Source organism: Ovis aries, chromosome 1 (genome assembly GCF_016772045.2).
Source record: "Ovis aries strain OAR_USU_Benz2616 breed Rambouillet chromosome 1, ARS-UI_Ramb_v3.0, whole genome shotgun sequence".
Taxonomy (NCBI): Eukaryota; Metazoa; Chordata; class Mammalia; order Artiodactyla; family Bovidae; genus Ovis; species Ovis aries.
In genome coordinates, this window is record NC_056054.1 from 210,667,805 (window position 1) to 210,689,325 (window position 21,521).

The window sequence follows — 21,521 nt, forward strand, 5'->3', positions numbered from 1 at the left end:
TTGTAGATTGACATAAAGAAAACATGAAAAGGTAATAAGAAAACACGACATGAAACATGAGAAGGTAATGAACATGTGTCCTACAGTTCATTTCAATTCTGACACTGTCTGCCTGGAGTTAGCATCATCTCACAAGTAAAGGGATCAGTCCCACAAGACTACCCCCATTTCAGATGCCAGACACAGGTTCTAGGTTGTTGCTTCTGACCAACTGTCTATAAATTGGAGTTCCTGTGACTTGATAATTTGGGCTTGATAATTTGCTAGAATGGCTCATAGAACTTAGGGAGTCACGTATTTATGTTTACCAGTTTATTGTAAAAGGAAGGGTTTAGCAGAGGATGCAGATGAACAGACAAATGGAAGAGATGCGTGAGGCAGGAGTGTGGGGGAAGAGGTGCAGAGCCATGCTTGCTGGTGCATTTATGGATTCAGTGAAGCTCTGTGAGTCCCATCCTTTTGAGGCTTATATGGAGGCTTCGTCATGCAGCATGGCCAGACCTTAACCCAGTCACCGCTCTCTCTTTCCTGGAGGATGACAGTGGTGGAGTTCTTTTTTGTGACCAGCTCCATCCTGAAGTTGTCTAGTAGCTCACCGAGAGTTTCCTCATTACAACTAAAGTCATTTCTATCATCCAGCAAATTCCAAGGAATTTAAGAGCTCTGTGAAAAACCAAGATCTAACATCAAATATTAGAACAAAAAACATTCCCAGTGTTAGTATCTTTAGGAAGTTACAAGGATTTTAAGAGCTCTGTGCCAGGAACTGGGGACTGATATGTGTATGTATGTGTGTGTGTGTGTGTGTGTGTGTGTGTGTATTACTTCTCAGTATCAGATGGATCAAATTAGCAGTAAGGTTATTCTAGGTATACTTTGAACAAAAGTCTGGTATTTCTCTGTGTTCTCCTTGTATACTTAATGTCAGTGTAGGAATACATATCTGGGTAGAATTGAACTTCAAGGAGATCCATAATCTGCCAAGTCATCCTCCATTCAGAGACTTCTGTGGGGACTTAAAGTTTGAAGCAGTTCTAAAAGTTTATTTTTGCATGTGTAGTATGGTTTTAACTAGATGTTCTTTCACCCTTTACAATGTAAAATCTGTGGTCCTTAAAATAGGCTCTGGATAAATGAATGAATGTTCAAGGATATTTGAGAGTTTGAAGAGAGAAGTGATTTTGAAAGAATAGATGTTGTACATTGACTTAGAATGAAAAAAATTTCTTAGTATGTGGCTCATGACAGTCATAGCTTGAGCATTTGGTGTGTCCTGAATTTCTGTCTAGGAACAATGGATTTAAAAAGTGAGGAAAAGAAAAAAAAAGAGTCACTTTATATATCGTTAGCAAATGTATAAAAGGCCATTGACCTTAGACTTTTTACAAAAATTTATTTTATTGATACATAGTTGATTTACGAGGTTGTGTTAATTTCTGTTGTATAGCAAAGTAGACTTTGTTTTTGTCTGTTTACTGCTTACCCTGCATGGTAGGAAAAAGCAAACTGACGGGGTCAGAATGAATGTTCAGTGGTTCTTGGCTGACATTTGCCTTATGCTGCTGATCCTATTCTGCTCTCCAGTACTGCTCTTCTGCCCTTTAAATGAAATAGCCCGTTTTATTTTGTTTCTTCCAGTCACTGACACAGAAGTCAAGCAGAATTGACTAAAACTCGAGGTGGGATTTGCTGACTTCTTTCAAATTAGTAAAATTAGTCTTTTACTAGTGACACTGTTAGACTGAATCATACTGTTAACATCTTTATTACTATACTAGAGAAGACGCATATTAATGGAATTTACAGAGACATTAAATTGTCCAGCGTAGCAGACATCAGGGAGAACTGAGAGCTTATGCTGCCTATGAGGAACTTTCTGGAATAGGAGATTACAATTACATGTTTGTAATTGATTTTTGATGTTTCTAAAATATTTTTGATGTTTTATCTAGAAAAAAATGATTTAAAACTACACAGATAGTAATGTATATGATGTTCAAAAATAAAGGTAATATTTAAAGATACTGTCTCATTGTGAAGAAGGCTTAATGGAAGCCTTATTAAACTGGCCCATCATTCGCTGTCACTGAAAGTTGTGATTCCCAGAAATTAAGTGTTGCTGTGTTACATGGTAGTCTCGTTGCTTCTCAGCTACTGGTTGGAAGCCAGGGAACAGGAATAAAAATGTCAGACTTATGTTTCTTTCAAATACGGACATTTGATTAATCCAATACTGAATACAGATGATTGATTGTGATGCTTATTAAAAATGGATATTATTTTGCAGCAGCCAAAGTCTTGACCCACTTCTGCTTTCCTGTGGGATAACTTTTTTCTTTTATTTATATCTAGTATTTATCCAAAAATGATACCCCATTTTCAGAATGCCAGTGAACACTACTGCTACTAATTACTTTTTATATCTCAGTTGCTCTTAAATGCTTGTTATGCATTCTCTCTTTTAGTTCTCATAGCAGCACTTCTATATAGTTTTACAGATGAGAAAACAGATTTAGAGAAATAAAATAACCAGCCTGATGTATCATCTCAGTAAGTGGTGGAGTCACAGTATTGTTGCAGTTCTAGTTCTGTGTGTAGTTTCTTCTGCCTTAAATGCTTGAATTTGGTGAAGAATGGGCAAAACTGAAATAGAAGGCAATGTGAATATTTATTGAACGAATGCACTAATACAATTGAATAATGGTAAAGAACTAGCCCCCCCCCCCCCCCCTTTTAAACAGTTGTGTATTGTAAAGAAATGGCTTGGCATAGGATTATTAGATGCATGTCAGAAGGAGTAGGGAATTTGGTGTGGCTAGAAGAGAACAAGGACATAAAATATTCAAATTATTTTGAGAGGGGAAAGCAAGAAATAAAAATGTGTATGAGATAGTGATATGGTTTCATAGTGGCACAAATAAACCTAGAAGATTTGAAAATGCACAGACAGCTTCATTATAGTAAACACGTAAGGCACATCTGTATTCTTTTGGATTTTATTTCCTCCAGTGTTAGAATGCCAGTAGAGAGAGTTAATCTACCTTCCTTGTCTATCTTTCCAGGATTTTGGGGTTAGAAACTGTTGATGAAAGGAGTCCCTGCCTGTTGTAAGCCTTCCAGTTTCTTTGATTAGTCTGTCCAGTTTTTGTCTGTAGCACAAGGAAGGGAAAAAAATAGCAAATCTTAGACCTTTCTCAGTGATTCACTTGCAGCTGTTGATAATTCTTTTTATGTAGTTCTCCTTTGTATTACCAGTTCCTCTAATCTGGTCTGCAGTGATCAACAGGATCAATCAAACTATAGACCCTAAAAGGGCAAAACTAGGAAATGCCTTTTAAGAGCAGCCTTTATATTTTAAAATTTGCGTCTTTATTTGTAACAGAGTGGTATTGTATTGAAATAGTTTTCAATGGCTTACTACAGTGTTATAGTTCACTAGTGTGTTTGGGTGATACAGTATTTCAAAGCAAAGTGTGGTTGTTTAATAAGTGGTCAAAGTTCTTGTTTTTACCCTTGAAACAAAAATTATACTTCCAGGATTCTTAATTTCACATATGGTTTGCATTAGACTAACATTTGTCTTCGTTCTTCATGAAGTTGATTTTGTGGATGAGTAAATAACATGTCAGTGATGTTATTGTCATAGTTTTTTGGTACCTGTGCAGGTGAAGTCTTCAATCACTAGCACTCCTTTGTGAGAAGGGTATGTTTGATCATATTTGTTATGCTTTGTTCTAGGGCATTTTTCAAGCTATATATTGTCTATTGAAAGGAGATAGACATATGAAACAAGTCTCCACAAAGGTGGTAGAACTTAGGTGGGTGATCTAAAGTTTAGTTGGAGGATATACCTCGTCCAAAGTCATGAGGATGTGGGAGGTTTGGGGAACTGAAAACACGTTTGTGAAATAACACCCTAGGGATAGAAAGTAATGGTGTTTGCTGATTGGATGAGCTATAGGAGACGAGGGAGGAGAAGGAGCCATATTTCTTGCTTGAGTGACTGGAGGATAGAGCCATACTAGAGAATATGAGAAGAGGAACAAGTTTGGGCTGGGAGATGAATGAAGTTTATATAGTGGCTCAGACTGCAAGGAGTCTACCTGTTGTAATGCAGGAAACCCAGGTTTGATCCCTGAGTCAGGAAGGCCCCCCGGATAAGGGAACGGCTATCCACTGCAGTATTCTTACCTGGAGAATTCCATGGACAGAGGAGCCTGGCGGGCTACAGTCCATTGGGTTACATAGAGTTGGACACGACTGAACGGCTAACACTTTCACTTCTTTTTCGTAGTTAAGTTTGCAATGCTTTGGGGACATCTAGGAGAGAATGATGTCCAGTTGGCTTTAAGTAACTGAAAGTACTATTTTAAACAAATTCAAAAAAAAAAAAAGGAGAGAAGTTGCTTTCCTTTTTTTTATCCCATTGTCCCCAGTGAAAGGAATTCCATCAGACTCAGTGGCTCAGTGAAGAATGGCTGCTGCTTCAGGAGGCACCCTGTTAAATAATACGGCAGAAGGAGATGCTGCATCTGTTTGTTTTCGGGAAAGCGGCGCTTCCCTAGCCGCCCCCCTTGCCTTGATGGCTGCCCTCCCCAACCCCTGTTTTTTTACATGGCATTTGAAGAACTAGTTAGTTGTACAAAATACTCTAGGTCAGAAGTATTTGGAAAATTGGGTAGGTGTGGCTGGCAAAAAAGTTGTATTTATTCGTGCGTGTACTTATACTGTCCCCTGGTGGGGGTACCCGAGATCCATATTGTATTGATTCCATCCTGCCTACAGCAGTAAGAGTATGGATATAGATTTCTTCCCCTTAAGTAAAGTGATACTCTCATTACAAATTCTTTGTTATGTTGGAATAAGAGCTCTTTGGAAGCAAAGGCTTTGAAAAAGAACTTGAGAGACCTAGAGAGGAAGTTGATAAGAGACCCAGCACCTAATGTACCTTATTCTTCCTCTTATTGGTGATGTTCTTGGTCTGATAATTCCTTTGAGCCCCAGTTAACTTGTTTCTTAAATAGAGATAGTAATACCTACTGTACAAGCTTGTTTTGAGATTTAAATGATACTGAGTATGCAAACAATGCAGAATTTAATATTTATTTTGTTACTTCTAGTAAGAAATACTGAACCTCTGGACCTCAAGTTTGTGAACTATATAACTACATTGCTTTGCTTTAACCTTCATATCATCAAAACAAGCATTCTGTGCTATTAATAAGATATTTTTTAATTTTAAATTTTAAATTAAAAAAGAAATTGGGAGGCTGCATCTCGTGGGCAGCATATGGAATCTTAGTTCCCTGTCTGGGCCCATGGCAGTGAAAGTGCTGAGTCCTAACCACTGGACTGCCAGGGAATTCCCTATAAGACTTTTTTTTAGCTGGTTAGTTTTTATATCTGTGTTGCCTTTATTTCTTAGAACTCAAAAGGTATTTCCTTCTTTCCTTTGAGAGTCTGTATTTCAGTGAGCCTAGTTTATTTATTTATTTTTAAAGACTCCAGACAGTTTCACAGTTCAACCCAGTCATTGCTTGTATAGAAGGTGAATTAGTCCCATAGAAGTTTAAGTTACAGGCCCAAGACCATTGGCATCCTAGAGGCAGAGTAGGGATAAGGACCCAAGTGTGTTGTGACGAAAAGGTTCACCAAACCTTTCTCTTTCTGTGGATAAATGACCTTGGTTTAATTTTCAGCTGTTTCATGGGGCACATAAAGGTGGTATTACCAGTGTGGGGTCTGGGAAAATGGTCCCTGATTTGTGAGTTGCATCTGGAGTGGGAGTGACTACCTGGTAGGAGGAAGCGGTACATTCTTCTGAGTGTGCCCCTTGACGGGTTGGGTCCCGTGGAAGCTATACCCATGAGAGCCTTAAAAGAGGATGTTGGTTCCAGCTTAAGGTTTCCAAGCCAGGGTGGCCTCCACAGCCTCCTGTGAGTCTTGTACCCTTGCACCTGAGCAGTCATGTGGTGGTGGTTAGGAGGAAGTGCAAAGACAGCGGCTCCTGGAGTGCGCGTTCTGCTGACACATCTGGCCTGCTGCTACCCTGCTGGGCTTTCCGGCCCTGCAGCCTTTGAGTGAACAGGTTACAGCTGTGGTCTGCTTAGGTCTAGGATTTCCTCTAGTCTGAATCATCAGGGTAGTTCTTTTCATCTGATTGGTTAGCCTTGACTTGAGATCAAAAGGCCGTAGAACAATCACACACAAAAGATTTTCATCCTCTTTGGTTTTCCTTAAAATATTCTTTAAACAATTTCTGGCTTATTTCCCGTCTTCTGAGGAAGAGGTGAGATTTTGTTGCCATAGTCTGACCTCCACAAATCTTGCCACCACTGCCACCCCCATCCTTGAGATCTAGAATTATGTTTTAGAAATGACAGTAGGTACAAGTTATAAAGATAACTCTGATTTTTTCCAGGATTTTGTAGTTGAGTTTCTTGTTGCACTAATACAGAATATGGAACACAGTGGGAGGAAGGCTAACAAGACCAGAGACCCTTAGTCATTTGAGTACATGTTGGTCTATATCCATAGTTGTGTTTAGTTCTTTTTAACTAAAATATTTTAAGGTGATGATGGGTAGTTAAGTTATGTGTAGTGCTAGGCACAATATAAGCATTTGGTGGATATTAAAAAATTGAGTCTGTTATCTAGACTGTAGTAGGATTTAAGTGATCAGGCATTCCATTTCAGTGGCCTTTTTCCATTTTTTTAGTATCCGGTGTCTTGAGAAAGTTTGAAGTTCCTTGGTATTAACTTTGTAAGAATGCTTGTAAGAAAAATAATTTAAATAAACAGACCCTGGGCAACAATTAAGAAGTTTCTCTTTTGCATTTGATGACTTCTGTGACGGCTTTCATAATATTATATATAATGCTAAATATTTACGTAAACCTGTCATTTGTGACACCTAGTATCTATCCTAGGAATTAGAGCTTCATGATACATAGTAAATGTAGGTAAGAACAGATATTTCAGACAGAGGAAAAGATTAGACTCATTGAAACATGAAGGTCATTTATAGTTTGTGGATATGAGGTTCTCTTTCTAACACTAAGCTGATAACATCAAGACAAGACACATCTTCGTACATGATTTTCCGAATACAGAGCAAACGTAAGAGCAGCTTCCTGAGTATCTCACCGGCTCTCAGTTGAAATACAAACCAGTTCTGACCGTCCTACTTCTGCTGCATTGTGGGCGTCAGCACCTCCCTTCCCTGTGAAAAGTCCTGATTTTTCTCAGCCTACTTGCATTTTTTTTTTTCAATTTTCTTAAAAAAAAAAAAAAATTTTTGTTGTGGTTTGCATGCTTTTTAATTTATTTTATTTGCATTTTATTTGCTGCACCATGGCATGCAAGATATTAGTTTCCCAACTGAGGATTGAACATGTGCCCCCCTGAAGTGGGAGGGCAGATCTCTAACCCCTGGACCACCGAGGAATTCCCTTTTTCATTTTTTGTAGCATTTATCACTTTTTACATAACACTTGATTTTAAATTCTGCTGGAATTTGAACTTTGTGAGGGCAAGGATTTTTATTTACTAATGTACGTTAGTGAGTTTTGTTCCACTGTTGGTCGAAGGCTAACTTGTAACATAAACAATACGTAGTAGAGAGGTTAATAAAACTTGTCTTCCCCTTCTTTCTCCCGCCGTCCCCCCTTCATCTTTTCACAGTTCTGTTGTGTGTTGCAGGATACATCTCATCTTAACAACCAGTTGAAAGCAAGCAAGCAAACAAAAATCCCAGAAAGCAAACTGCCATTTAACTTGGGTTCAGGGATGAGCATGGACTTTAAATCACATTGCATCCTGGTCTCCTGAAAGAGCATCAGGCTTTCATCTTAATTCGCATTTTCTTGGATGATTAATGTTTCACTGATGGAGAGAGTCCATTTATTGCATTCAGATCCTTTGCTGTTGATGGAGTTTTTAGTTGCTTTGATATTAGAGAAGTGGGAGAAGATAAGAAAATTGATATTTGTTTTAAATATTATTCTGTTTGTGGATAGTTTTATGAACTTGTTTTTCAAAAGATAATTGCAGTTTACTCCCCCTCCCTCAGATTTATATGTGAATTATGATTTAAGATTGTTAGAAAATGTAAAAACATCCTTTGCAGTAACTGTTTAATTCACATTATAGAAGTGATTTTTGGTGTTCAGGTGTCACTAACCATGTCAGAAAACTAAAATACAGTATCATTTTCTCTTAATTAAAAATATGCAAAATAACTCTCATTTCTCCTCACCCACTACTTGGTGAACATGAGCTAGTATTGGCGAAACTTATGGTCAAGATGTTTTCTTGCTCCATTGGCTCTGGCCAAGAGAGTTCATTTCCGGGACCACTTTGCTATTTCTATGCCTTCATTGTTCCTTCTTGTTTGACTTTTTTTTTTTAAATACTTCCCATTGCTGTTTTGTAATCTCATGGTAAGTCATAATAGTCATCAACAGGTTTGTTTTTTTTTTTAAAGTTAGAACCTAAGTTTTTAATCTTTCAATACTAGACTGTTCTTGCTCAGCATTCAAATGATCTTTTGATGAATTTGTGGGGGAGAAAGTGGTCTCCCCGTCCTATTCCTCTGCCATCTTAGGACCGCCCCTCTAGACTGTTCTTAACTTTAAATACTATTCTTTTGAACTCTATAAGCAGTTACAAGTAGCTGATATTTATTAGTATTCTTTCTTTGTGAAATCATAAACATCTTTAAGGGTTTAATAGGATTGATTGTTTTTAAATCATAGTGTTATTTTTTTTCCCTTATAGTAACCCAAGCTCTGTGTTCATACTTGGTGTAAAGCTATCCATCTCTGCAGAGTGTAGCCTTGTAGAATGACCCCATTCTGCAGTTGAGGACACTGAAGATTTGCTCACAGTTGTTTTGGGTATGATGTGAAAGACTTGTGTTTTTAAGAAGCAAGGGTAGATATCTTGTGTCCTTTCCTTTCTGCCTCCACTGCCTTTTAGGTCTGAAGATGTCAGAGAAATACTGGAGTTTTAGTACTCTTCCTTTCTAATTGAATTTCATTACTATGTATAGTTCCATATAAGATAGGTTTGACTGCCTTGGAAAATTTCCTTCCTGTAGAATGGTTACATAATTTTAGTGGAGAATACTTGAATAATTTATTTTTGCTTGATCTGTTACTTTTTTATTACAAAGTATTTTAAAAATTTTGTTTAACCTACAAGTGTTATGTTCTGTCCTCAGTTGGTAGAGGTTTGGCTGGTCTTGGGCATTACTTCAGGGCCCAAAAGTGTTGCCTGTAGCCTTTTTTTTTGAGTAAAGTTTTAGTGTAAACAGAAATATAGTCATTCATTTCTGTATTGTCTGTGGCAGCTTTGCACTATAATAGCAGAGTTGAGTGGTTGTGATAGAGACTATGTGGCCTGCAAAACCAAAAATACTTACTTTGTGGCCATAGCGTCAGCCTCTATACCATTGCATGACAGCAACTGAAAAGTCAGATGGAGCTGCTGTATTCATATGGTCTCCACTGGTGCTGAATTGTAATTTGGATGGTGGGTAGGGAGAGGAGTACTGTTTTGTATTGAACTAAATATATTGAATTACAAAAGTTAGGTGCTTTTCTTTCTTTTCATGATCCTTCCATTGAGAGTGAGTGTGGAAGAGTATGTCTTTGTGTCCCTCTTCCTATGTCTGTGTGTCCAGAGTGGAATAGGCAGATAACGCAGTGTGTTTGCTGGTTTAAATGTTTTAAGTTTGGTGAAGTTGAAAGCAGCTTGGCAAACCAACATCAGATGAGAATTAGGCATTTTTTGGAATTATGAATATGTAATTTATAATATTTAAGAGTCGGACATGACTTAGCAACTGACTAAACCACCACCAATTTATAATATACTCAGAATGAATTATATTAAAAAGACAGGACAACCTTGAATTCTTAAAGAGGTGTATTTGTGACTGCCATTCTAATAGAAACATGGTAGTTGATGAGCAATTTGTTTTGGCTTACTGAAAACAAAACATTTGTTGGTCCTGTCTAGATTATACCAATTTTAAAAATTGGTATAAAAAGTCAAGCAATGAGTTCTTAAGCTTTTCTGTATGTGAGGAAATAAATACTCTTAAGACACAAGAGTGACTTTTCTGAATCTTTGTGACAGAAATGTAATATTTTAAATTTCTGAACCTAACATCTAATTAAATGTAAATATATTTTTTCTTTTTGTGTCTAGAGTACTTCAGAATGACAATTTTCATTTTAGTAATTATCTGCTGGCATGTTCTTAATTTTTAAAAAAGTTAAGCATTTTCCTTTCTATTACAAACTGAAAGTTAAAGACTTAGTTTTGGAGTGTGATTGAGAGGCTCTGCTTCACTGTGTGTCCATTATCACTGTGTGTGGCCACATAGGTCAAGATAAATGTCATGTTCATGTGAACTTTTATCCGCGATTACTCTCTTCTGTGTGTGCTTATATATAAAGCTCTTGTATCAGCTCACAGAAGGCAAAGCTGGACTCTACAGCCTATAGCACACAGCACAGCAGAGTATGAATGGACAGGTGCTGTCCTGCACAGAAGTTCACAGCCAAGCGGACAAGCGGGTGCTGACATTCAGGCCACGCTCAGCCAAGCCATTTCCCTGGTGTCGGGACTGTCTTCTTCTCAGAGGAAAGGCCTCCTTTTTACTTACATGTATTCTTTTAAATGATCTGAATTCTGTGCCAGGCACTCTTTAGCAGTTTGTAGATATTAAGGTACTCAACTCTCATTACAGCTTATATTACAGGCGATGAGGAAACTGAGGCACTGAGAGGTTGAGCACCTTGTCTTGGGCCGTCTGGCTGTAGTTTCAGAGCTGTGTGGTTCCATAGTTCAGGCTCGTAACCCTTGGTACTGTCATATGGCTTCTCTTTTTATCTAATTTGTCGTGCTGGAGTCTAATTTGTGCAAAGATGCCACAGAGGTTATTGGTGGTCCTGATAGGATACTTGAAGGCTGAGTTGGAAGGAATTCGGCAGGACACGCTTGAAACACCTTATCATATTCCATTGTAGTAATTTCCATGTCGAGTGATAATCCACATTTTGTTTAAAAGGTATGAATGTACCTCCTTAAAACAGTAACTCCTGTTTTGTGATCTATGTCTTTTTTCCCTCTGAGATGTCCTCATTATTATTGTCCTTGCTTTTCTAATTCATTTTTGGGGAGAATTGAGTTTATCATTCATCTTTTGTTTATTTTGTTAATCTTAAAATCAAATTAATAAAACTTTTACTCAGTATGGTATGTTTCCCACTCTTGTTCTTAGAATGAGAGAAGGACTCATTCCGCAGTGCTGATATTATTGAAAGATGTGATCCCTCTGTGCCTGCCCCGTCCCCCTCCCTGCATAGAGGAATAATTTGGCTAGTAAAGTTCCCTACCCTGCCCTTTCCTGCCACCTAGTCCAGTGGTCCTCAGCGCCCATTGGAATCACCTGTAGGACCTTTTAAATTCAACAGATGTGCAGATTCTATCCTAGACCAATTAAATCCAAATGAAAGACCCTCTGTGTCACAAGTTAGAATCTGGAAAGGTATTTCTGTGGACAGAGTTAATCCAAGACCCAACATTCCTGGCAAAGCTGTTTCATTTCTGCTGGGAATGAATCGTTCAGCAGCATTGATTTTTGTGTTGTCTAGCTTAATTACCTATTCAGATTCTTTGGCATCTTGAATCAAATATTCACCCCGTGGGAAGAGTAAGAAATCTAATAAGATCTAGGAATTATGTCAGTTTTTTACTTCTACCTCATTCTGTGTCACATACCTACTTGTGTGGTCTTAGGCAAATAGGGAAAGCTTAATTTTTTTTTAAGTCTTATTATTTCTTAGATCCTTATACTATTTTATTGTCTCTATTTACCTTTTACTTGTTTCTTCCCCTTAAACTATTTTTAAAAAAATGATTTAGCTGCTATCAGCTCTTTTAAAGAAAACACTATCAAATCTGTCATATTTCTAAGGCATCTTAAGTTACAGTTGCACCATTAATTTAGTGACTTTTTTTTTTGAGGAAAAGAAATTAGTTACAGTTACATAATGTTGATGTACTCAGTTTTTAAAAAAGTAATGGGCAATAATACATTTTTGCATCACCCCTCTAGCATCGGAGCTTAAATTTGGTTCTGAGCCTTTTCTCATATTCAGATTCTCTATGTTGAAAGTTAGTGGACTGAAAGCTTTCAATGAGTGGATGTTAGTGCCTAAAAATAAACTTTACTTTTAGTAACACTTGGAACTGCCCAAACCAAACTTTAATTTAAAAATCTCTGTGGCTTAATATGGATCTGTTGTTTTTATTGTCTTTAAATGGATTGCTTACTTCCTGACAGGCAAATTTTGGGTCCCTTGATTTTTTTTGTTTTATGCCCAATAGTGGGTTTTTAAAAAATATAAACTTAATATAAAATTGAATGCATGTGATAACTGCCAGTGAAACTAACCTAACTGAAGTAATAGTTGAATGGCTAGACACCAGTGCATGTTTATATTTTTCTTTGCGTTTGTGGTCCTGCATATTTCTTATTTTTAGAAAACTTGGGATCATAATAAAATTCATTTCCCTTAAATCCTTAAATAACAAAGCGAAGTGGAAATCAGAGGCAGTGATGGGTGCATTGCGTTTGGCCTAACTGCTCTGCCTTTGGGCCTGATCTCAGGGTCCGTTTTCTTAAGATAATCCTCTATCACAGCTCCTTCCCCCTTTTCACTAACTTCCTCTTTTGGCTGCCCAGCTTATATCTGTGTGTCATTCCCTGAGAAATGAGAATAGGGTGAGGAGACTGAGGGACATAATGCTTTAGAGCTTTGATGAATGTATAGTGTGTTAGTTGAGATTGCCATGTTGAAGAAAGCAGCTAACAAAGTCATTTTGTGTGAAGTGGATCAGTGTAATTGAGAAGATTAAGTTGAACCTCTTTGATTTACAAATATATTCCTTTCTTAAATTTCTAGTTGGAGGTAATCACCATTATTTATTGTGCTTTCAGTCTTGTGCTAAGCAGTTTAATTTGAACTTTATCTGTGACTTTTCTCTTGTCCAGAAGTTCATTTAACAAAAATCTTTCTAAGAAGGTTGATTATGGTAGGATTGATATATTTTCCTCTTAATTCTTGAGATAATTTCCCTGCAGTCCTCCAAATTTAAAAAATTCATTTGTAACTTTTATTTCTTAAAGATACCAGCGACTCATTCTTGCCTTTGTTACTGGTTACTGGTTTCTAGATTAGATTATGTCACTGCTATGAATTATAAGCAAAAAAAATTTTTTTTTTTAACTTTTTTTAGGGAGAAGGTTCATAATCCATTAGCTTTTAAAAGAGATTTTTAGATCAAAGAAATTTGCCTCTGGAGAGATTGCAGGGTAGTGTGTTTGAAGATCAGTCAAAATATACTGTTATGCTGTTTTTTATAGAATTTTTCATCTTAAAAAATACTGATTCTGTATAGTGATGTCTGCTGAATTAGTAGTGTCTGTTCCTATACTGAAAGCTTATTCTAAGATTAATACTTCATTTATTTTAGGTAAAATGTTCTGAAATTTAGATTCTAAAACCACAGCTTTTTGTTTATAGACGAAATTAAAGCCTGCAAACATTTATTTCATCACAAGAAGTGAAGCACATGGGTTTAGTTTATGTAGTACACTAAGTAGTTGATACTTTTACAGATTTTATGATGTGGCTTATCATAGTTTTTTTTATTTTAATGGCAAAAGATCAACCTTTATTGGCTTTCTTAGAAGTGATACTAAAATTATTGGTATAGCCAGGCTGTCCTAAGTATTAAAAACAAAGCAAAACTCACTGTTGAATCCTTCCTTGCCATTGTGATTTGTGTTGTAATTCAGTTCGACTGTGTTTTATTTTCAAATATGTATGTACCTATTCCTGCATGTATAGATACTGTGTAACTTTATCATCATGTGTATCCCACAAACTGAATGTTCAAGGCATTGTTCTTAGTTCTGTGGTGGGATAGCAACATGAGGAGAGCAGGCCCTGGCCTGGGGAAGCCTGATAGGGGAGGCATGAGGAGAGCATGAGGCAATTCAGAGTTGTGGTAAGGGAGACACGCATTTCTCTCAAGTAGTAAGTGAGTAATCCAGGGAGGAAGCTGATTGGGGCTGAAACTTGAAAGAAGAGATGGGCTAGGTTTGTGGGCAAAACCACAGTAGAGGGACGTTTCTGACAAAGTACCGGGCAGTGCCAAGGCAGCCAGAGTACCGAGCAGTGAGGGTGGGCTGCTGCGGTGAGAGCAGAGGAGGTTGAGCACGTGAGATTATAAAGGCAGGTGTTCAGGATACATAATAATGGTTTTGGTTTTTTTGGCCAATTGAATTGCTTTAGTACAGGTGGTTTTAATATATATTTATCCTATTGGATTATCTTAAGTCACCTTTGTTCTTGTTCAGTTCCTCAGTCGTGTCCAACTCTTTAACCCATGGACTGCACCACACCAGGCTTCCCTATCCGTCACTGTCTCCTGGAGCTTGCTCAAACTCATGTCTATTGAGTCGATGGTGCCATCCAACCATCTCATCCTCTGTCACCCCCTTCTCCTCCTGCCTTCAATCTTTCCCAGCATCGGGTTCTTTTCCAGTGAGTTGGCTCTTCACATCAGATGGCTAAAGTATTGGAGCTTCAAGCATCAGTCCTTCCAATGAATATTCAGTGTTGATTTCCCTCAGGATTGACTGGGTTTATCTCCAAGAGACTCCGAAGAATCTTGGTCAACACCACAGTTTGAAAGCATCAATGAAAAGATGCTTGCTGCTCAGAAGGAAAGCTATGACAAACCTAGACAATTTATTAAAAAGCAGAGACATCACTTTGCCGACAAAGGCCCATATAGCCAAGCTATATAGTCATGTACAAATGTGAGAGTTGGATCATAAAGAAGACTGAACACTGGAGAATTGATGCTTTCAAAATGAATCAACCAGGAAAATATTAATGCAGAAACCAAAATATAGCCCTATGTATAATTTTTTAAAGTTTCTGGGAATTCCCTGGTGGTCCAGTGGTTAGGACTCTGTGGCTTCCACTGCAAGGGCCATAGGTTGGACCCCTGGTAGAAGAACTAAGATACCTGTTTTAATATACCATTTTCCATAGATTTATTTACCCTTCAACTCCTAGAATCAGATATTTAACCCCTTCAATATTAAATCACTCTTGTGGGCTTTTCCCATGAGGAGGTGTCACTTGATAAAAGCTAAATGAATGAACGAATGAAAAGAAGGGAAGAGAATATATATTCAAAGGAAACTGAGATTAGAGACCTCTGTGAGAGTGATGAGAGGACTCACCACAAGAAAATTAAAGAGGAGAGACCAGGGATGGGGGAGTCAAGACTAGCAACAGGAATAACCTGATTTAGTATTTCCCAAAGGTACATGTTTGTAAGTTTGTGTGCGTTGGGTGTGTACACATCCTCATAGTAAAAGCTCTCCATTGAAGTACAGTGCTCAGTTACTCCATATATGCTCACTTTAGATTTTAAAAATCAAATGTTTTTAATATTTGATACTGCAGTTCGCTTGGCTGTGGTGTCAGAGAGTCATGTGTAACACATGGTCCATGATGGTGTTCAGAGGGTCGGGAGTTCTGCAGAGCAGCAATGGCACGCCCATTCACTCATTCCATTTCTGAAAACTGCCATGTAATTTGGGCTTATTACTGTAAGTTTCGTCTGCCTACGATGCGGGAGACCCGGGTTCAATCCCTGGGTCGGGAAGATTTCCTGGAGAAGGCAATGGCACCCCACTCCAGTACTCTTGCCTGGAAAATCCCATGGATGGAGGAGCCTGGTAGGCTACAGTCCATGGGGTCGCCAAGAATTGGACACGACAGAGCAACTTCACTCACTATAAGTTTACTTGTGTTTGATTATATAGGTTTGTGGATTATATTATTCAGTTTTAACCAAACCCCATAAAATAGACTAATAATGTGAAGATTCCTGCGAAGAAACAGAATATCAGAAACATGAACAAGAATAGGAAACAAGAAAATGGTAGGGCAGGCACTTTAACAGTTAGAATAAGCTTTCCACCTTCCCTGATGTAATCATTTTAGAAGGTGGATGAAAAAATTAGAGATTCTCAAGAAACACATTTGACATATAGTACTGCTTTCACTGTTAGTACTGATGAAGCTTACTGTTAAGGATCTAGAATGTTGTATGAAGGTCAGTAGCATATATTAGTTATTTATAAATAACTAGAATAAATGTGGAGAAGGCAATGGCAACCCAACCCAGTACTCTTCCCTGGAAAATCCCATGGGCGGAGGAGCCTGGTAGGCTGCAGTCCATGGGGTCGTTAGGAGTCAGACACGACTGAGTGACTTCGCTTTCACTTTTCACTTTCATGCACTGGAGAAGGAAATGGCAACCCACTCCAGTGTTCTTGCCTGGAGGATCCAAGGGACGGGGGAGCCTGGTGGGCTGGCGTCTGTGGGGTCGCACAGAATCAAACTTGACTGAAGTGACTTAGCAGAATAAATGTATGCCAGTCTACATAGCTTAGAGCTCGAAAATTCATGAAAACTTGTATAGTAAAATAATTGATGTCCATAATAAATAACCCTGAGGTAGACAGAACCTAGCAATAATCTAGTTTTTGTTTGGATTCAGTCATGATGTCTATAGAACATTTTCCCAATAGGTGTTAGTAAAGATCTACTGAGTAGCTCAGTGTTTTGTGCCAGAAAGCCTTGGGGCTCACTTACCTGTCTTGAAGCACAGGAAGCTGGTGAAATCTCATATGTCGATATAACGTCTATAATTTCACTTGTAAATGTGTGGTGTGTTTAATATTATTTTAATTCCTAGATCTTCTTACAGCTCAGCTGCTTGAAAGTTGTGTAATAGCACTGAGGTTATGTAGTGTGGCCTTGGTGATCAGCAGAGTGGGGGTTTCAGTCAATCGAAGTTAAGATCAGAGAGGAGCACATTTCAAGGGATTGCATTTTTTTCTGCGCATATTTGGTGTATTTGCCAGGTTATCTTTTTAGTGTTACTGACGTCACACTTTTTGGTGTATGAAGAAAATCGCTTGCACGCCTTCATGTGGCATCAGGTTGTACTCTGAAAGGTGCGCTCTGCTTGGCCATGGTGGGAGCTGCGCTGGTCGGCGTCCCACCCGAAAGCCGCCACTCTGAAAGGGTGTGTGAAAAACCACTGTGTATTTGCAGAAAATGGCCTTGAAAAGTAATGTGCTGTGCCCCAGCAATTGAGAAGACTGGGTAAACTCTGTAGAATAGAAAGTCTGAAGAGAGTTCCAGTTTAGTACATTTTGATTGAAATTGCTTCAAAGCCAGTCGTATTTTCTCTCAGTCATTAAACAGAATATGTAACATATAAGTTTATACTGTTTTTCATGGCTCATGATGGTAGATTATGAACCTGCCATACTGGGCCCAGTAGTGGTAATATTTGCGTGAGTTGAGTTGAATGGCGGTGAGTGCCTCCTTTACGCAAATTCATCTCTTGAGCCTCATTTTGTTCATGTGTCAACTTTTTAGAAATGTTGTAATGATTCAGTGCCTCTGTGTACTACATGCTCAAAAGTTGCTGCTGTTTATGACAACAGTTGCTTAGGGAGAGACAGATACTCTCTGGTGGGGGCCTTAAAGACATAGAGATAGTATTTCCTTCCTGTAAAATTTGGAATGAGAAATCTTTTCAGCAGAATGTGTTTTAGGATGCGCTGAATATTTTGCTTTCGTTTTTCCTCAGCATCAGCAACAGCAACTTGTGATTGGCGGTACCAGATACTGAGTTGTACATCCCCACATCAATGCACTGCCAATGGTAAGAATTTCTCCTTTTTCTTTTGTCAGAGATTGTCTTAATTGCTCTTTTTATTATTCTCTTATTTTTAAGAACCTCTTAAAAAATTTTAAGTTTTCCACAATTTGACAAAATTCATATGTTCCCAAACTGAAGAACTGTTTTTAAAAATATGTAATTCAAGGTACTTAGAAAATAATGGTTGATTATTCATTTACGTTTTAAGGCAGAACACTTGATCTGAAGATTTCCATTGTCTTTGCTGTGACTATCAGAACGGAGAGTACTAAACTCAGGCTACAGTGGCAGTAATAGCTCTTGTGTTTCTGTCCATCATCTTCCTGAAATAGTCATATCGCATTTCTCATAATATTTATAGTTAATGGGCAGTTAAATGGCTAAAATTCTACCTGTCTTTAGTAAGTGGACAATTATTAGGAGAACCATTCTTTATTTATTTAACAAGATTGTTTAGAATCTCTTCTCTGTGAAATGAAGATCTGTCCACTGTGTGATACAGCAAAAGACTACTAGACTGTGGGACTTGGGATTTGCTCTCTGCTGCATATGTCTTGTGTGACTTTTCGGCAGAAGCACTCTTAAAAAATTAGGCGATAGCACTGGACTAAATTTCTAACGTTCATTCTAGCTAGGCTAAGTGGTCTCATCACTGTTACCTAGAAATCAGAGTGATTTTTACCTTACAAAAAGTAATTCCTAACATAAGTGGTATGGCTCTGTATTTGGGGGATCAGGAAATAGATGAATTATGAATTTTTATTTATTTTCTTAAGAATTAATGTCTTACAACAGTGTTTTCTATAGTGCATTATCAAAACTTTGAATTATTTTTAATCAAATTTTGATTTTAAATATTAAATTGGGGAGCTATAGAAACTGAATAAGTTTTATGGAACTTGGTGGGAAATTATAGATGCATCTGTCTGAAATAAAAAGTACTAAAAATTAACTAGAACCAGAATGAGCGAGAGCGATATGAAAGTTCTCTGTGAAAATATTTCTAGGAAATGATTCATTTTCAAGATGGACTTGTCAGTGTGTTTGATTTCCTCTGCCTAAACTATCTTCTATATTCTTACTGCTGATGAGAAAATACCTCTCCCTATCTCCAATCTCCCATTCTCCTTCCCCTCAGTAGGTAATGGGGAATGTTGGGGGAAAAAAGGATTTTTGTTCTGTCTCTACCTAGCATGAAGGATGACATGGTCCTTCATTCATATATGAAATATTTAAGGGTTCTTTATGGTACTTGGGTGATTCATAAACCATCATTAAATCTGCTGTTTCCTCTGGAGCACTACAGTTTCTCACATAAGCAGCTCATCAAGCATTTTGAGTAACTAACTGTTTTGTTTGAAGTTCACTTTTGAAACCTGTGGGTTTTTCTTGGTTGTTGGAGTCTTAGCTACTTGTGGCATGTCTCCCCCAAGAAATAAGGTACACAGACCTGTTGGATGTCTGAGAGCCAATTGTGATGCTCCTGGTTCTCTCTTCTAAGTGCCTACCTTCAAGTGACTTTGTAATGTACCTCTCACATAGCCTGTGTGTTGTTTTGTTTGGGAAACAGCTTGTAGACTGTACTTTAAATTCAGTTACCTCAAGCACATTTGCCAATTTTTTGAAAAATCCTTGAAGTCATTTTTAAGTCATTTTTATGTATGGCTTATGCTTTACCTCTTTTTATCCTTCTAATACGGTTGTCTTGATTGCATCCTTATGCCTTTCTTTCCTTTGATTAAAAAAATAAATAAATCAGTAGTTAGATGTAAAAGATTAATCTAATTCAGGTTTTTCTGCATTATTTGGAAATGGGGGTGAGGTGACAGAAGCCGTACATAGTGAAGCATAAGCTCTAAGTAGGAGAAGGCAATGGCACCCCCCTCCAGTACTCTTGCCTAGAAAATCCCATGGACAGAGGAACCTGGAAGGCTGCAGTCCATAGGGTCGCTGAGGGTTGGACACGACTGAGTGACTTCACATTCACTTCCATGCATTGGAGAAGGAAATGGCAACCCATTCCAGTGTTCTTGCCTAGAGAATCCCAGGGAGGGGGGAGCCTAGTGGGCTGCCGTCTCTGGGGTCGCACAGAGTCGGGCACAACTGAAGCGACTTAGCAGCAGCAGCAGCAGCAGCAGCAACCAAATGTAATATATGATTTTGTTGTCAATCTGTAAAAGTTCAAATTAAAAGGATATATGGTGATATTAAGAAATTAATGTCATCACCTTCAGTTCAGTTCAGTTCAGTCGCGTCCGACTCTTTGCGACCCCATGAATAGCTGCACGCCAGGCCTCCCTGTCCATCACCAACTCCCAGAGTTCACTCAGACTCACGTCCATCGAGTCAGTGATGCCATCCAGCCATCTCATCCTCTGTCGTCCCCTTCTCCTTCTGCCCCCAATCCCTCCCAGCATCAGAGTCTTTTCCAAGGAGTCAACTCTTCGCATGAGGTGGCCAGAGTACTGGAGTTTCAGCTTTAGCATCATTCCTTTCAAAGAAATCCCAGGGCTGATCTCCTTCAGAATGGACTGGTTGGATCTCCTTGCAGTCCAAGGGACTCTCAAGAGTCATCACCTTACACTACCCCAAAACCAAATAAACCAACCCCCTAACCCTCACAACAGCCAAAAACTGTCATAGGAAAGAAAGTAACAAGTACAGCAAGAATGCAAGGAGATCAAACCAGTCAATCCTAAAGGAAATCAGTCCTGAATATTCATTAGAAGGACTGATGCTGAAGCTGAAGCGCTTAATGTTTTGGCCACCTGACACGAAGAGCTGACTCATTAGAAAAGACCCTGATGCTGGGAGGGATTGGGGGCAGGAGCAGAAGGGGATGACAGAGGATGAGATGGCTGGATGGCATCACTGACTTGAGGGACATGAGTTGGAGCAAGTTCTGGGAGCTGGTGATGGACAGGGAATCCTGGCATGCTGCAGTCCATGGAATCGCAAAGTGTTGGACATGACTGAGTGACTGAACTGAGGGTGACAGAACATATTGTAGGGGGTACTAAGGAATTTAAGGAGAGGCATATAATATTGATTCGTCTCTGTTTGTGACCATTGATGGTCATTACCTAGATCATCTCTCATTATTTATTATCAGTAATATTTCTATAAAAAGAAACTTCCCTCATTAGGTATTTGGTTACTCTGTGGCACAGTTTGCATAGAAACGGCATACCAAATTCTTGATTCTTCCCTTTATTTACCAGTTTTCTATATCTAGCTCTGTTCTTACTTTGTACATAAGTTTATCTGCCTGTATTTAAAGTACTAAGTTGTTTCCTAGAATGCTGGGAAAAGTAGACCAGAAAAAACTTTTAAAAGAGTGTCTCTCTGAGCTTGTGAATTTAAATAATTTGATTTTTTACTGCATTGTAGTTTTTATCCTTTAGGATACTCAGATTGTCTTAGCCTAGGGAGCCTTTTTAAGTTGACTTCTGAGCGTTTTTGATGGGACTCTGGTCTCTGATAGCTTCCCTGCTTTGTTGCATGACAGGGTGTACCTGAGCTCATCTTCTCCGTGTCCGCCTTCAGTCCTTAACTCAGCTGTGTCTCCAGGAAGTCCAGTTCCTTTTAGTGAGAAGCAGTATGTAGAGCCACAGTTTTGTGCTGAGGGCATTTGTTGTATTCTGGATATCCATCGGGTGTGTCTGTGATGCATCTGATAA

The 21,521-nt window shown here is 38.4% G+C and overlaps 1 protein-coding gene across 23 annotated transcripts in view; it reads left to right on the forward strand.

The window, feature by feature from the left end:
* TBL1XR1 (TBL1X/Y related 1) overlaps positions 1–21,521 on the forward strand; it is a 180,256-nt gene that overhangs the window by 76,261 nt on the left and 82,474 nt on the right. For all 23 annotated transcript variants that reach the window (XM_060393482.1, XM_042234271.1, XM_060393471.1 and 20 more), the window contains exon 2: positions 17,770–17,844. The gene's annotated coding sequence lies outside the window, so the exon portion shown is untranslated. The remainder of the gene's footprint in view (positions 1–17,769; positions 17,845–21,521) is intronic.